Source organism: Rhinolophus hipposideros, assembly GCF_964194185.1.
Source record: "Rhinolophus hipposideros genome assembly, chromosome: 3".
Classification (NCBI taxonomy): Eukaryota; Metazoa; Chordata; class Mammalia; order Chiroptera; family Rhinolophidae; genus Rhinolophus; species Rhinolophus hipposideros.
The window spans coordinates 72,363,096-72,381,648 of record NC_138049.1 but is presented as its reverse complement, the minus strand read 5'-3'; the positions used below and the strand labels follow the sequence as shown (position 1 = coordinate 72,381,648).

At 35.9% G+C, this 18,553-nt stretch overlaps 1 protein-coding gene across 4 annotated transcripts in view; it reads left to right on the top strand.

The window, feature by feature from the left end:
* Nucleotides 1-13,707: 13,707 nt before the first annotated feature.
* The window catches only part of MYO6 (myosin VI), a 136,976-nt gene continuing 132,130 nt past the window's right edge, over nucleotides 13,708-18,553 (top strand). For all 4 annotated transcript variants that reach the window (XM_081044207.1, XM_081044206.1, XM_081044205.1 and 1 more), the window contains exon 1: nucleotides 13,708-14,096. The gene's annotated coding sequence lies outside the window, so the exon portion shown is untranslated. The remainder of the gene's footprint in view (nucleotides 14,097-18,553) is intronic.

Sequence of the window (18,553 nt, the reverse complement as noted above, 5' to 3'; positions counted from 1 at the left end):
CTCTGTACTAGGTGTTGGGGATTTAAAACAGCCAAATAGATAACATCTCTCCTCATGGAGCCTCCTTATAGTGTAATGGGAAAGACATCTATTAATCAGTCTCACAAATTAATAATTTCAAATAAGTGCCATGCAGGAGAGGCATACAGTATATTCAGAAAATATAGCCTGATCTGGGAAGGTTGGGGAGTGTTCCCTGAAAATACGATATTTGAAGTATGGATCAACAAACTGGACAAAGTCTGAGAGGGCAAGACAAGAATTGTGCTTGTAGGCCCTGAGGTAGGGAGATGTGTGACTTGTCCTAAATCATAATGGCCTCACTTACCATGTACTATATGCCAGACACTGTTCTAAGTTTTTTTAAATGTATGAATTTGTTTCTTCACAATGAGTATATGAGCTATGTACTGTTATTACTCCCAAATTACAGAAGGACAAACTGAGTTCCAAAGAAATAATTTCTCCAGCAAGGCTGGGTTTTGAACACACCATCTTATGTTAGAAGCTAGGTTAACGTAGCTAGATAAAAAAATAAATAAATAAGATGTCCATATTTTTTTAAAGATGCAGTATGGCTAAATCTTGATTATTATGGAAACTGGTAGTATGTGGGTTCATTGAACTGTTACCTTTTAGTATGTTTCAACATCTTCATAATTTTAAAAAAATTGAAGCCCTGTGTAACGAGCACAGAGTTAAGGTGGAAAGGTAGACTGGGACTTGATCATGCAGGGCCTTGAAGCCATGTTTAAGATTTTGGTCATTATCCTAAAAAGTCCCTGAAGCACTTCAAGCAGAGGAATAGCATGATCAACTGTGAATATTGAAAAGATCGCGATGGTGATAATGAAAGCAGCAGGGCAGGGGGAAAGCAGGGGGCAAGAATGAGTGCAAGCCTGTCCTATAGAAATTAAACTAATCATGAATTACTTAACTACAGCTAGGGTAAAAGATACAATTATGCTTGTGATCATAGGATGCTAAAATAATAAAACATAATTTGGATATTTCATTTGAAATGTTCCTTTTGGAAACATGCAACAGAAACAGGAGAGTTCCTTTTCCCTAGTCAGAACTTTGTTTTTAAATTTTATGAACAAATTAATTCAAAGTTCAAAGATACTTAACTATAAATGAAACATACAGCTGAAAAATGGACAGAAAATGATTAACTGAAGATATTGTTAGAAGATTGATTTTAAAAACAAAATTTAAAAACAAAAAATTAAAAAGCATATAAAACTACCATAGGTAAAGCATTTTTTTAAAACATCCGTGTTACATTTTTAAAATATAAACAATGAAAAAGTATAAAAATAGCATAAATGTCAATATTCCATTGTCTTCACAGGAAGTGTTTATCAATGTAAAATTAAAAATTACAGTAGGTCATTTGTTGCCTGACATTTGCAAATATGCTTCTCAGGGAAACTGCCCAATGCACCTGTACCTGCTAGTTCTCTCCCATCCCGGTCTCCTTTGTCACAGCTAACTGGATTTAGGATGGACCCCTGTTCTCATGGAAAGTTAGTTTGTAGTGATATGACCTAGCAGATAAAAAGAAAACAAAGCCAGTCAGATCTGATCATTGGGAATTCATATTGAAAGAAAATAATTTGCAAATTAGAAGTAGCAGAGAGAGGACAGTGTTAAAATGAGTTACCTTATTTCTAAGATAAACTTTTTGTTTTTTTACATCTTAACCTCTGAGTTAAGGTTACATTTTATCAAGTAAAGAACAAGTTTGCATCAGAATCATCTGAAAAGCTTGATAAAACATTACTGAGCTCCATCCCTTTGCTGATTCAAGATTGTCTTCAATGGGGCCTGCAAACTTGCATTTCTAACAATTTCCCAGGCAAGACCACAAGTTTGAGAACCACTGATATATTTCTTCTCAGCATTTTCAGGCAGATGTGTGAAAACGTCTTGATGCAGGTAAGACAAAGAAAGCATCAATCAAAGCATCTCGGATTCAATGAAATACTGTATGAAATTAATTTGATAATACCTACTCAATAATTTTTGTAATTATTAAAATTAAATATGTAAATAACTGAGGCATGTGAACATACCATACGGTTTTGCTTGCTTTCCTTTTTTTAAATTGTTACAGTCTGGATTTTATAACCTATTTTAACAACTTTGTATTCTTTCATATTTTCCCCTATATTCATATGATCTCTATATAGTAATATATGTTTAAAGATGTATTAATTGTTTTTTCTTATAAAAACTGGGATAATATAAACATTTTTCAGCTTTTTTTTTTTTTTTTTTTTTTTTTTTGTCTCAGCACTATCTGGTGAAAATCAATCCAAGTTGAAGTCAATTATATGATGGAACATTATTTAGTCACTCCCTTACTCTGTCAGTCCTGATTGGCTTGGTTATACTATAGTAACAATTCCAAAATCTCAGAAGCTTACTCTCCTCGAAAAGTTTTCTTTCTTTGGTCATACTACATGTCCAAAAGAGGAAAGCAGGGGAGCCCTGCTCATCAGTTACTCAGCTACCCAGACTGATGAAGCTCTAGGTTGACACAAGCTTTCATGGCCATCACAGTGGGAAGGGAACCTGGTGAGCAGCAAAATGATTCTCAAAGTTTCTACCCAGACGTGGCACATCACTTCCACTCACATTGCAGTGGCCTAAGCTAGTTAAGCAACACCCCTAATTTCAAAAGGAACAAAGAAGTTCACTCTTACCGTATTTCCAGGAGGGGAATATTTTTTTAGCAGCTTAAGTGACTATCACACCTCTAATGGTCATTCACTTTGTTTCCAGTTTTTTGCAACCATGACCATGTAATATAGTTCCCTGTTTTTATTTCTTTATACACTGGTAGTTTTATTTCTTTGGAAGAGATGGCCAGGGGTTGCTGGATCAAAGATCATACATAGTTTTAAATTTTACAGATGGTACCAGCTTGTTTTCGAAAAGAATATACGAATTTACATTTTTCTCTCAGTTTATTAAATTACATTTTTTCCTACATCCCCAACAGCAATAGGTATTAATAGCTCTTTTTAATTTTTCAAGTCTTGTGCACATAAAACTGTTTTCATTATTAGTTGATTTGCATTTCCCTGATCTCTAGTTTAAATTTGAGCATTTTTTAATTCATGACAGCTGTGACTACCATTTATCCATTTTCCCATTGGATTGGTAGTTGTTTTTTTTCTTTTATTATTAGTATTTAAGCCTTCTGGATGTTACATTAGCATATATTCTATAAACGTATCTTTTCATAATCTAACATTTGTAGACTTTGTAGTGTATTTTCCATACCAAAATATTTTTATTGTTATGTATTTTTGAGTTTTCAATGTTGTTTAAGAGGTTCCTTCTTGACTCATGATAGTACAATTAGTCACATAGTTATTGCAAGACTTTTTTCAAAAACAAAAATAAACTGTGGAATTTATTTCTGTTTATGGCAAAAGATATAGTTATTATATACTTACAAATTTTATTTTCTTCAATATAGTCACTTGTGTCAGTATCATTTATTAAAAATCTTTTTTGGCATTAAAATGAATTTCCATCTTTGTTATAATTAAATTGTTACTAATATTTCTGAAATTTCTGTTAGTTTCTTTGATTGGTCTACTCATTACTTCCTTCTACCTGATAACTATCAGACATAGTGAACGTTGTACTCAAAGGAAGTTTATAGATTTAAACACTTTCATATTAAGCTCAAAAATTAAAAATGAAGGACTAAAACTTCATGTTAAGAAAAAACAAGGAACAGAACAATAAAATACATTTTATTAAAAAAACTAGGAAGAGGAAATTAAGGAAGATAAAAATTAATGAACTAGAACTTACTTACTCCACCACGTTACCATACCTTGTAACAAAAAAAAACCCCACAAATCTTTTTTTTTTTTTTTTAAGATAAACAAATTAGATAAACACTTGAGCCTGGTCAAGGAAAAAAAGGAAAATAAAAAGGAGAAAGGAGACATAGCATAGATACAGAAAGGATTTATAATTGACTTTAACATTCAACTATTCCAGGCCATAGAAATGGGTGGAAATCTTCAAATTCTTTTATGAGGCCAGCATGTCTTTACTAAAAAATTCTAGTAAAGATGGTGAAAAGGTACACTAAGGGATTATGTAATATATGCTTCAAGATTAATAAAATCTAAATAAAATATTGCCAATTAGAATCCAGTAAACAGCAAATAAATAATGCCCTATGACCAAGTTCAGGGATGTTCAATATCATAAAATATACTGGAACGTCAAAGATTAAAGGAGGAAGCTTACATGATCATGTGAAAAATTTAGTTATTCATAACACAATCTTTAAATGAGAATAAAGGTATTTATTAAAATATAGTATAGACTATAACATCTTAGTAACAAATATATCAAATGGTGAAACATTTAACACCAATTAATATCAAGCTCTAGACACGCTCCCACACTATTCAATGTTTTTGCACTTACAGCAGATGTACTAAGACAAGAAAATGAAAGAACTGGTATAATTTGGAAAATAAAAGAGTAGGTGATTATATAACAAGGAAACTTGGGAAACCTGTTTTAAAGGAAGAAGACAATTTGTTACATTGCCTGGATAGATACACAATGGGAATCTAGAAAAGCAATTTAGGGGAAAATTATTCACAATAATGACCAGGAACTATAAACTACTTAGGAATGAATTTAACAACAAAAGCATATGACCTGACTGAGAAAACAACGCAATTTTTATTGATGGCCCTAGAATAAGACCTGCAGGAATGGAAAGATATAATTATGTTCTTAGATAGGAAGGCATAATACTGTGAATATGTTAATTCCTTCCTAATATTATGTAAGTATAATTCAGTTTTACATAATGCCACTAGTGTTGTTTTAGATTTTAATATCTCAAAAGCTTATATAAAAGAAAAATAGCCTGAGAAGAGCCAGGAAAAGAGATACCAGAATGTCTGACAAAGCCACTGTAAACAAATCAATGTGGAATCGGAGGAGCAAGACAATAAAGTGAGGTCTATTCAAAGACACAGAAGGAGGCAGAGGAAGACAGATGAGACCACATGTAAGAGACCCCCACAACACACAGCAGGAGAAGAACCTGCAACATACTGAGGTAAGCCAGTAATCCAGCTGTTCATTATTGCCCCTCCTCTATCTGCTGCTCATTTAGCTTGTGGGCTTCAGATTAAATTAATTGCTGTTTGTCATCTCTGCAGTATTTGAAGTTGTCATTAGCATATTGTAAGAGTCCTTTGGTTGTTTTTACCTTTAAGTTATCAGACACTTGGCTATTAATAGGATAACTACAGGACTCCTGGGATAAATTATTCTCTAGCCATAGCACTGGTTATGATTTCCTCAAGTTGCCAAGTAACCTAAAAAGCCCAGGGCAACACAAGTTTCATGAACTGGAGACTCTGTCCTTTCTAGGATAGGCCATAGCTGTGAGACTTTTCTTGCCGTTGTCAGGTTTTTTGACAGTGATATCACTGATAAATATATTTTAGGTTTTGTCCCTATAAAATCCAGTTGTCTATACAGCTCCCTCCCTCGCCATCTTTCCCTCCCTGTCACTCCACCCCCTTCCTCTCTCATACACACACACACACAACTGAAAAGTTTCGGGAAATAATTCTTACACTTTCTAAAGAGATGTATACTGATAATTTCTGTTTTATTCTTTTTTAAAAAACGGTCCTTAAAATCCACTACATTGATATTATTACCTATACAGTTTGAATAACACTAAGTTTTTAATCTTATATACACAAATCTTAAATACACAAAAGTAAACTTTTATCTAACAACAACTTGGATACGTTGATATATCCCTGTTGCATAAATTGTGACAACTACTTTTAAAATTCTCAATTTTTGGTTTTAAAAATATATCACACTTATTTGAAGATACTTGAGTTTTGAAAATTTTGGGGGGTATATATTGAGGCAGATTATTTTCTAATTCTGTTATTATAATTATTATTGGCATGATCAAATGGGCATCAGTACATTTCTCTACAAACAGTTGTTTTAAAATATCCAAAAGCAAAATTAGAATTTTTGATTATACCTCAAAATGACCTTAGACATTTTTTGAATTTGTTTGACTTAATTTAGTTTGGTTATCTTCACATTGTTAATAAATATGCAAATGTAATATTTATTTCATATTAGGAATATATATTATTACTTTGGAAAAGCAAGTTTTCTCACGACAATTTTTTTAAAAAGACTTTCCTATTCAAGAATCATGCCATTCATTATAATCCTACTCTTCTAAGAGAAAGTAACTAAAAATTCAGAAAATTTAAAAAATACTGAAACTCTCAACTAGATAGAGCATTTTTAAAATATAAGCTTTTATCTGAAGTATAATATTTACAGAAAAAATATATAGATCATGCATGAATATATATACCTCGAATTATTGCCAAGTAAACCCACCTGTATAACCACTGCCCAGGTTAAAAAAAAATAGAACATTACCAGCATGTTAGAAGCCTTCCACATGCCTCTTCTTCATCTACTAACACTTTTTAATATATTGTTTTGAATAACTAATTAGTACGATAGATTAGACTATTTAGATTATTGTTCAGCAAACATTCACTATTAACGAGTACACCCTTATCCATGATAAGATCCTTCATCCTGCCTCACTGATGCTAGGCTTGGTGGCCTGACTTCCTTTGACCAATGGAATGTGGGCAGAAGTAGCAGCATGCCAATTCTGAACCTAGGCTTTAGGAGACATAGCATTTTTCTGACTTCTGCCACAGGAAGAACATACCCCAGGTATTACTGGGCCTTCATCTTGAACCCCAGAATGAGACACATATAACAGACCTGAATTTACCAACAGCCTGAATTAGAGGTACCTGCAGAGACCTATTTTTGCCAGGGAGAAATATAAATGGTTTTTGTTATTGCCATTGAGATTTTAAAAGCTACACAGCAAAGGCTGACTACATAATATAATAATAATTTGGTAAATCTCAATAAATCCTACGTGAAGGAAGTCAGGTCATTTACTCTGTGAGTCCATTTAATGCTTTGTACACTTCAAACTTATGTTTATTAACTTAGTAGGATAATATTTAACTCTGCCATGTATTTTATTAGACACTTCCTGGTCAGTGATTACTTGATTCTTCCTTGATCTATTTCAAGAAACTACTATTTTGAAGGAAAGGAAATGAGCCACTACCAATCTTTTCATTTATTTAACAAACATTTTTTTCCTGAAGAATATTGTGTATCACTGATTTGTTTAAATAGTACTTCCCAAACCCAGTCTTATCCTGATTTTTAATATTATATACATAGTACTTTTTGTATTACATAGTATTAACTTGGAATATTTTAATATTATATACATAGTACTTTTTCTATTACATAGTATTAACTTGGAATATTTCATTCATACTTGAGAAGATACAACTTTTTATATTATACAATTTTTATATTTTTTGTAAGATAGCAATATCACAGAATGTTTAACATATATGATATTGAAGAATAATTAGTGAAAATAAAAATAAGTTGTGAAAGAAAATTCATTTTTTAGAAAAATGAGATAAAATGTGTACTGTATATAAATTCTTTATAAATATTGAATCATCTGTTGAATAGTGATTTAAATTTGAATTCATATTCCCATGGAGAATTGGGCAAATCCCCTTCTTTTCTATAACAAAATTCTAAAATGTTCTCAAAATATTCAGTTCTGAAGGCCCTTCACTATCAAGAGTATGGACCTGGCAAAGCTCAAGTTCATTGAGCTCAGTTCCATTCCACAAACATATGCTGAGTGCTTGACTTTTATGTCCCAGCTGAGTCTAGATGTCCAAAGACAGAGCTCACAGATTTGTAAATAAAAACATTCAACAATAAGGAAGTGTGTTAATAATAGAGATGTGCACAGGATTTTTAAGTGGATATTAAATCCAGTTCTGAGGGTTGAATCATATTTATGATATTAGTATCTAAATAAGGATCAACCAATCACTGAAAATGATTAACTTTAACTTATAATCAATTTTGGATTAATTTATAATATAACTTTGCAGATTTCAAACATCATTAATTTCTGGTATATTTTCTAGACTATTTATATAGGCTGTAGAGAACTGACCTTTCCAAATTGTGTCTCTGAATTTTTTATGCAAAATATTTATTTATAACAAATGCATATTTATGGTTTCCTTTCTTGAAATTAATTCAAGTTTGTTTTTCTATTTCACAAAGCTTCCTTAAATTTTACATTTGATTTTCAAACTTAAATAATATCCATAAATTTGTGTAATCATTTATTCATAATATGTAACAAAAATAGATATTCAATTACTTTTATTGTTGTATTCCTGGAAGTAGTATGTGGATAACAGGATGACTTCTCTAGACTAGGAAAAATGTTTAGAAGTTATGTTTATATAAATTTCTATGAATTTTATTAAAATCAGATTTCATCAAAACTGCACATGAAAGGCAATTCTATAATTGATTTCTCATATTAATCTCTATGTGAAACAAAGAGATTACAAAGATAATTTCTAAAACAAAACTAATTTCAAATGTTTTAGCATTGGTTTTACTTTTAAACATTTACTTTTTTCTTGCTCAAATGTATTTACAAACTTTTCTAGCATGTAACAAATTCAAGATTATATATGAATGTCTTCTTTTAAAAATATTTATTTGTTCACATTATTTGTACATGGGATTGATAATATGCTCTTTATAAACCTCTTTTTAGTTTGCAAAATGCTTTTATTCTTGCATTATCTTATGTAGTCCTTTCCCTAAGGAGGAGGTATTATTATCATTGCTATTTTATTGATGAGTAAATTGAGTCTCAGGGAGATTAAGTGACTTATACTGGTTACAGACCTGAACACTCAGGCCCGAAACCCGGTTCCTCCTCACACTGTTCACTTCGTATTAAATAAGTCTTAATATAATTCTGCACCTCTAGCAAGGCCTTCACTCATTTGCTTTCTTTTCATTTCTCCAACTTGGTTAGGTTACATTTGACCTGTACAACTCTGAAAAAAATAATCAAGACTCCTCTGCCCTTCTTCAAATGACTGCACTGAAGGTGAAGATTATAGGATATGACAAATTAGATGAAAGACTATTTTAAAGACATTTGACAGTTCAATTAAATTCTTTGAGGTGATGATCTTTGCTTACATTTGTGCTATTGTTTCCGTTTTAATTATAATGCCACTAGAACAATTCAGGGAAAACTAACTGGGAGTTTAAATGAGAAACACTATAGTTACAGAAATTTCCAGGAGCTAGAGGAATAAGAGATGTACAGTGATCTAGTTAAAGAATTAAAAAATATACATATCTATTGATAAATGACATTTTAGCTTTAATTCTAGTCCTTCATATTAAAAATATTTCTAAAACAAATTGCCTACTTTCTTTCTAGAGTAAGTTCAGGAATGATGTTTAAAACATCACTCTGTATTTTTAAAGAAATGATTTACGATTTTACAGTGATTACACTAAACATTAGTTTTTCTTGATGATGTATGGGAAATGCAGATGTTGATGGCTTATGAGGATGAGCTAAGATATACCCAAAGGAAAAAATTCCTAAGACTATCTCTTGAGGGGGCCACTTATTTCCTGTAATTTATTTTCCTACAAATTCCAGATAATTACCATTAGTGCAAACTTGCTAATAACTGAGGCAATGATCAAAACTTCCTTTAGAAGTTATAATGTAAATATTCACTTTTTTATTCATTAAGTAAATACTTGAGCACCTATTCATTTCTCTGTTGTAAGATGGGGATAATGATGCAACTTTTCTGTGTCAATTGGGGTTCTTGGTTGAAGGTAACAGAAACAAACTGGCTAAATGATGCAGAAAAAGAATATATTGGCAAAATATCATGTAGTTCACAGAATCACTGGGGATGGTGAAGAATGAGGTGTGTAAAATGTGCAGGGCTATCGCTTACGATGTCACTGTTGGCATTGTCACAACCAGACCTTGGTTACTACAATTATCCACACCACTGAATTATCTCTCTCTATCTCTGCATCTTTGTATTACTTTGTACAGATTCCAAGTTTCAGGTGAGACCATCCAATTGACTTAACCTAGGTCTCATGCCATGGTTATTCCTTAGTTGCCAGATCGTGGGTAGGACTTCGGCCAAACTCACTTTCCAAAGTGTGAGGTGGGCCCTGCTCCCACCCATTCTCAAAATTAAGTATTTCCCACAAATAGGATGGGAGTTCAGAAATAGGACAAAGAACAAATGCTCACCACATTACCTCATAGGACTGTGAACATTTAATGGGATGATTTGTGTAAAGTGTTTAGGACAGTGCTGGCACATAGTAAGGATTGAATAAATTTCTGCATTGTTATTATTATTAATTCAATGATACAGGCAATGTGCTAATCATTAGGAATAAAAAAATAATAGGGCAGACTTTCTCACTAAAAAGTTAAGTATTTCAGAGAGTTGTAATAAGTGCTACAATATAGATATGAAGTGGGTGCTCTGCAGAATAGGGAAAAGAAAAAACAATTCTGCCAGAGTCAGGACAGAGAAAATAATAGACTGAGTTTCTAAGACTGAGAGGAGCACCATGGAAGGCCTGTTTGAATTCCTATGATGTGGGTAGGTTCTGGGTTGTGAAGGATTCTGTATACCACATAAATGAGTTTTAATTGACCTGAAAGTCACCACGATTTAGTATAGGGGGTGACATAATCAGATTTGGGGAGAAGGGGGAACCTCTCTAGGAGTGGTGAAAGAATGAACTAGAATGAGCAGAGGCAATGTCAAGAGTTCAGATAAAAGAAAATGATGGCCTGCTCTAAGAGAAGATGAAGAGTAAGATATCAATTTAGAAATAACTTATGACATAGAATGAACTGAATGTAGTGACTCCAAAATGAGGAGGAAGGAAAGGAATCCCGATTGACATAAAAGCCACAACTTCTTGAGAATAGTGGCTGGTAATGCCATCATTATAATAGGGTCTGTTGGCAAGGGAATCATGAGGCAGTTGGGAGGGAAAAGATAATTTTTGGGGGGATGTTCAGCCTGCCTTACTTTAGGAGTTGGTAAAACAGATGCAATTGAAGCTGTTAAAGTAGGTATCAGCCAGGGAGAGTGTAGAGGCTCTTTAAATACCTATGATATAGATTCCTATAAAAATGAAGGAACAAAATCAGAGAATTTTGCATATGGTTTCAGAGGGGGCTCTTGGAATCCCCATCTATATTATAATAGGATCCATGGATCTCAGCTTAAGAATCCCCACAAGAAGACTCTGGGAAGAGTCTTACAAATATTTAATAGGTGAGAACAAAATTGAAAAATTTACAAATGTAAATATGGAATAAATTGTTAAGATGAGTTCTGGCAGCAAATATGACACAGTCACATCTACAATGATGAACAACAGTTATGCAATTTCCTAGAATTGTCAATTCTCTTGCTGTTTGTTTATCCATCTGTCCCATTTATTCAATAATAATAATAATAATAATAATAATGATAATAGGCACTGTTTAATGAGTGCCTAACATGTGAACGTCATCATGCTTGACAGTTGGGACACAAAGACAAACAAGTCCCCTACTTTGCTCTCAAGGAGCTTACAGTTCAGTTGGGGGATACTTGTAAGTAAACAAGAGTAGCATTAGTGAAATAAGTGTAGGAAGAATTATGTGTAATGGGTGCTAAGAGAGATAGGAAAGAGCACCAAATTGCACCCTAAGTTTTGGAATACGGGAGTTAGGAAAAATTTCTTGGAGGGGACAAATAGACTTTGTTATGAAGGATTAACTGAATTTAGCCGGGCAACACTCCAACGTAATAGTAAAACTGTCTGTTCTGGACACCCAAGCACGTCAGACTGGCTTAAATGTCAAGTACAAGAAATGGAGAAGGGCAGTGGGTAGAAATGAGATTGGACAGGTAAGCAGGGCTAAAACAATGGTTCAAAACGCAAGTAATTCTAAAGACAGGCCAGTGACATTGTGTGAGCTTTATGGGGTATAGGACAATAACGAACTGGGCAATGATGAAAAGACATTCAAATTTAGTAGACTTTTTAACCAGAGATCCCTACTGTACTAACTAAACAAAAACAATTGAAGGATCATATACAACATCTTGAGGAGTTTAGACTTTATACTCAGGGTAGTAGAGTGCCACTATAGAAGTTTCAAAAGAGGAGTAGATAATCATTCTTTTATTTTATAAAATATAAACCTGGTGGCACTGTAGAGACTGTATTAGAAGGGGACAAGATTGCAGCCTGGAAAACTGGTTAGGTGGCTAAAACAGTATACAAGACCTGAAACGGTGGCCTGAATGAGATAATGGTAGTGGGTAGCAAGAGGAATTGGATACCTCAGAGAAATATGGAACTAGAAGCAAAGGGACTCAGTAATGGAGTGAAAGTGGAGTACAAAGAAGAGAGAGGAAAACATTGCAAATCATTCCTTTCAATAAACTGTTTCAGCTTCTCTTTTGTCTGTCAAAGCTTTTACATCTTAAATCCAAAATGAAGTCAAAGCACTGAACTTTCTTTTCTCTTTATTTCCTCTTTCTTTTCTCTTTATGTCCTCTTTCTTTTCTCTTTATTTCCAATTTGTTTTGAAATCTGGTTTGATACACTTAAGATTTACCTCCAGGCAATCTGGAATTAAATTCTGAGATTGCTATAAATTACCTCCTTTCTTGGTTTCTCTTCCTCTTTTGTACTTCCCTATTTGATTAATATTTTTTCAGTTGTAGGCTAAAATATCTCATCATAACTTAGCTTTTCCACCAAGAGAACTGTGGAACGTCTGACTACCTGAAACTTGTCTCCTATCAGAATCATGTAGATATCCTGAAGTTTTCTAGTTGCTACTCAGAAATGTTGCAGAAAAAAAAACATATAATTCTTACGTACAGGTATCTAGGTTTTTCCAGCGAGGACATTTAGCATTACTGTTTCATTTTCTTAAAAGATGCTTCTTTTTGTCGTAAAGGCAACGTACGTTTCCATCATATAATTCAATTTTGCATAGCTACTTCATATTTAATTTTCAAATATGACTCACAGGTACGTCCCTTACAGAAACAGTAAGATGTAAACAATAGAGACGATGGGACTTTAATAAGTAAATGGGGGAGGCAACGGGGGCCAAAGAAATGCAAATTTTCCCTCTCAAATCCCCTGCTCCCAAAAGCAAAACAGCCAGTGTGCTGCTCAGGAAAGTTGCTCTCTTCGTAGGGCAGCCCGGCTCCTGCCGACCTGGACTGTAGCCGAGTACCCTCCGCGGCCACACGGCCTCGCTCCCGGCCGGCCTCCTGAACCAGTCGGGGTCCTCGCCCCTTCCCTTCACTGTCTCCCTCCTTGCTCCGATTCTGGCTGTGGCCGGACATCCCTGCACCCAGTCCGGAGAGGACTCGCTTTGCAGGGCTGCAAGCAGCAACGTGCGTGAAGGAGGCCGTTCCGCAGGGGGAGGAACAAGCACGGGGCCAGGCCACGGGCGCCCCCTCCGCGCGCCGCGCCCACCCCCAGCCCCGAGGCTCCGCGCGGCCGTCCGGGGGCGGCGTTGGGGCGGGGCGCCGGGCCTGCCAGCCCCTCCCGCGTCGCGCCCCCGCCCCCGGCCCCCGGCGCCCGGCCCCCGGCCCCCGGCTCCCCGCCCGCCCCTCCCGCGGCGCCCCCGCCCCCTCGGGCGCTCCGTAGCAGTGACGTGCGCGCTGCAGGGCCGGGGACGCGGTGTGGCCCCGGCCGGCGGGCGGAGACGGACCCGGGATCTGTCCGAGCAGGAAGCGAGTCGGAGCCCGGTCGCCGCCGCCTCCCTGGGCCTGTGCTCGCCCGCGTCGTCGCCCTCTGCCCTCGCCCCTCTCACCCGCCCGCAAGCCTCACCTGCGCAGGGAGCCCCGCCACCGCGCACCTGCCTGCGCGCCCGCGCCGGGGAGTGTCCCGGAGCCCCGACTGCGGGGCGTCAGCGCCGGGGCCTCGCTCCCCCCGGCCCGGCCCTGCTTCGAGGCCTCTTCCGACCGCCCAGGTGGCCGACGGCTCGTCGCACCTCCGAGGACCCCGTGGGTGAAGTAGGTGATGGGTGGGCCCAGGCGGCGGGGCGCCGGAGCGCAGGGCTGGTTCTCGTTTCTCCCGGACAATGAGAGTCTCCTTTCATGGGTCTATCAGCACCTAGATACCTTTGTGTGTCCTCTCTGGCTCCCAGGTAGAGGCAGAGCACTCAGGTGTCCATCTCCAACTTGGACACTTTGTGATAGCTTTGTCTTTCGTAAACAAGCTTAAAATTCAGTGCAGGAATAGTGCCGCTTGTTCTGGGACGCGAGGATCAGCTGCCACCACGAATAGTTGAATCGTGTAGGAGACCGGGTTCGGATTGCCTGAAATTGTAGTTTTAGTCGTTAGGGGGGGTCCAGTACTTTGAGTATGTTAATTTGTGTATCTGTCACGGAACAGTACCTTTTTATATTTGTTGATTTCTAAGAACGCCTTACTACTATTAAAACATTCAAATTTGGGGATTTTAAGTAGGAAATCATTTGATGATGGCATAAAATTTGTGGTGGAGGAATGCTTCAGTTCGAATCTACAGCTATTCCTCAGAACTAGGAGCACTGCCCCAACTTAATAGACGGCTGTGCTTGCTAAACAGAAGTTTCATTTGCTGTTACACGGTCTTGTGGGTGTAGAGATGGTATATCTACACAGTCAGGGTTTGTGAGTTTTAAAAACTAATATTCTTAAGATTTAGCTGACACTATTTACACCATAAAATGTGGATCTTGAACTTGGGCTGGTAATAGTCATGGTACAAAGGTTGGCAGCAGAAGGCATTTCTGTACAAATTAACTCAACTTCACAGATGTCGAGTTGTGGTTTTCCAATTGGAAATTGTTTAGTGAAAAAATTACCTTGATGTATTTTATCATTCATTTTAGAAACACCATAGATTGGGCTATGGCCAGAGCTTAAACAATGCAACTGTTCAAAATAACTCATTGCCTTTTAAATATCCAGCGCATTTTGAGTATTTTCAGTTGCACAGGAATTACATGCACAGTGGTAAACAGAAGTCATTTTAGTTTTATGCAGATTTGCCTGTTGCATTTGTATGTTCTCTGTGACATGCTATTTATTGTTCTGCCAGCATTTTGCGTTTCATTTTTGTTTTCAAAAACAATAATTTTAAGGGAGTAACAGAAGTGATGAACGACTTTAAGATTATCGTAATTAAAAAGTTTATACAATATATAAACCTATATAACATATATTCTTCTTTAGTACGTACAGATATGAGTAAGAAAAATGTAATGAACTGTTGCACTATTTAATGTAAATTAATGCAAAGTATTAAAAACACATCATAAATCATAACCCATGCGGCTTATCCAAAATGGATTTTTTTCTTTCTGTTTATGTTTATGTGATCAAGTTTTAAAATAACAGTGGCCAGGAAATCTGAGAGAGGCTGAAAGCTCTTTTCTCATCCTGTTGTGACTGCCTGGAGACTGTGGTGTATCATGTAGCCCATTGTTTAGATAACTGGGCTGTCTCTGGGTTATAAAATACAGCTTTCTTCAGGAAGTTTTAAAACTTTGACCATGTAAAGTTTGATTAAATATAAGCACCCCAAACATTTTTTAAAAAACTAACCAGTTTTTACTATCTGTTTTTTATTGAAGCTCCATCTTTGATATACAAAATGTCAGTTTTAAAAAGATTTCTAAATTTTGTGAATTTTTCATTTCTCTATATTAAAACATTGTAAGCAAAAGATTAAAAAGAGTATTACAACTGTAGTAAATCTTATACACTTTAATTGTGATCCCCATAATGAGATACTTCATAATAATTTGTGAACTGGCCCTTTAGTAGTATAAAATCTTTGCCCATTTATTAGGCATATGCCTTAATCAGAACACTGAGGGATTTGATCTACAAAACATTTTCGAGGTTGGTGGTCTTGTTCTTTGACACATGAGGGCAATTTAGGTTTAGAGAACTAAATAGGTGCTCAAGGTCATGTAGCTCCAGAAGGACAAAGTCTGGATTCACACCCAAGTCTTCTGACCTTGAACCCCCTCTCCTTTCCACCAGATCAAGATGATTTAATCTCAGTTCACTTGGTAGACTTCAAGTAAACCTGCACAACTGGTATTGTGTTAAAAAATGTAGTTTGAGTTCTGAAGAAGGCACCCAAGAGTGAGGATGAGGTAGGCCATGAATGTGGTTCTGGAACTAATTTTGAGTTCTGCACTTGTTGTTTCATTCTTAAGATGACAGCCTTGAACAAGTGGTAGGATCTTGCTTTATCCTTTCTATTGTAAATTTCAGAATATACATATTGTCCACTTTTTATTTTGATGGGTTTATAGGAACTAGAAGTAGTCTGTAATGTAGCACTGGTTTTCATTGTAGCTAAAATGGGTAGTATAATGTTACTAGTTAGGATACAATTTTAAAATGTTTCCTCAAATAAGATAGATTGTTGCCCATAAATGCAGTGGCTGTCTTTTAAATATTATGTAACTCTGTAATCCTAGGCGGGGAATAGACTTGTTTTCCAATTATGATTAAATTGTCACCTGTACTATTTGGACAGTTTCTTTTTAATAGCCCCGTGTTTATTTCAGGAATGTCCCTTGAGCTATAATAGAAAGGACCAAAATGAACACACAAAGTCTATCTTTTGTAACAAAGTAGGAGTCATTTCAGCAGTAGAATGTAGTTGGGTAAATGAGCAGAAAAATGATAGGAAGGCTGAGGTGGGTGACTACTTTTACAGGTGTTTCATTATTTGGCGTGAATTATTAGGAATTTTTCATCTTAAGAATACTCAATTGTATCTGAATATCTCAAGGATATTCAACTGTAAATACAAAACCATCATCCAGGAGCTTAATATAAATTATTAATGGATGATCTGTAAGACACGTGTGTGTGTAATCAAGAACTAACTACAGTTAAATAAGCTTAAATTTTATTTTTGAAGCATTATAGAATGTTCAGAGAAAGCAGGATGTTTTGCATTTAAAAGTTATGCCTTCATTTGACAAATTTAGTGGACTGTTAATGATCTTAAGATATAAGTATTAGACTATCTTCCTATTTATAGTTTTCAAAAGGAAACTTTTTCTGAGTGTTATAGGAGTGACATAATGGCTGGACAAATGACAAGTCCACCGAAAGTCCTTTCTCAATTCTGAAGCATGGAAGTCAAACCAGAAGAACAAATCTGGCATCTTTAGAAATCTTACTAGTGTTAAAGAGAGGGGAAGTCTTGCTATGCAGAAAGCATGTCTCCAGTGAAACCAAAATACTGAAGCACATTCCTCGGGTGATATTCACGTAGGTTAATATTCACATCCACGCTGAGTAATGTGCACAATGGAAGGTGGTGCCCTGGCAAAACCACAGGCATCTATTAGGTATGTTACGTGTTACGTCACTTGTTATTTTATGGGAAAGTAATCTGCTGCTTAACCTTTATAAGGTAAGGTATTGCATATAGCAGAATTCTAAAATTTCTATTATATGTGGATGAGCATCTTATTTTTTTAAGGTTTTTTTAAAAAAATTTTATTGGGGAATATTGGGGAGCAGTGTGTTTCTCCAGGGCCCATCAGCTCCAAGTCATCATCCTTCAAACTAGTTGTGGAGGGTGCAGCTCAGCTCCAAGTCCTGTTGCCATTCTCAATTTTTAGTTGCAGGGGGCGCAGCCCAACATCCCATGCGGGAATTGAACCTGCAACCTTGTTGAGAGCTTGTGCTCTAACCAACCGAGCCATCCAGCTGCCCCGCTGTAAAAACAAATACTATATGCAGCCCACTTACTGTGTTTGTAGTATGGCTGTAGGTGGGAACTGGATCTTCCCGCTGCTGGCTGATCTTTGGATCTGAGGAATAGGAGTGGCAGAGACATAAAAAGAAAGAAAAATAGAAACATGCATTTAAAATCTGAAGATGTTTATGTCAGAGGTTATATGGTGCTTAATTTTTTTGAAGATCATTGTATGTACATTTGGTCCTTAAAACAACTTGATGGAGTAGATGTGGTAAGCTTATTCCTATACTGCAGATGAGAAAACAGAGACAGAAAAATTAAGCACTTTTTCACAGTCACATATGTAGCTGCTTAGAAGTCTAGCTGAGAATGGAACTTCTGTCTGTGCGTATCCCAGAGTAGACCCCCTCCTCCCCCAGTTCTCTTTCTGCTAGATGTTAGTTAGGGTTAGCCTCTTAGCAATGACTTACTTCATTTTATGGCTTCAATTCGGAGAGTTCAGGAAATTCTGGATAGTCAGGGTCACTACAGTGATAATTGCTAAATTTTTTTTGATGTATGGTAGAAGATGAACATGATGTATTATTATGGAACCACTTTAACATTTTTAATAGATTAATGGTGCCTTGGTTGGTAATTAACTTTCCTAGTTGGAGAGTTTTTAAAGTCAGCAATCAGTTAAAAAGAAAGAAGAAAAACATTCTGGGGGGATTTTGATAATAACTTACAATTCATTGGCACCTTGGT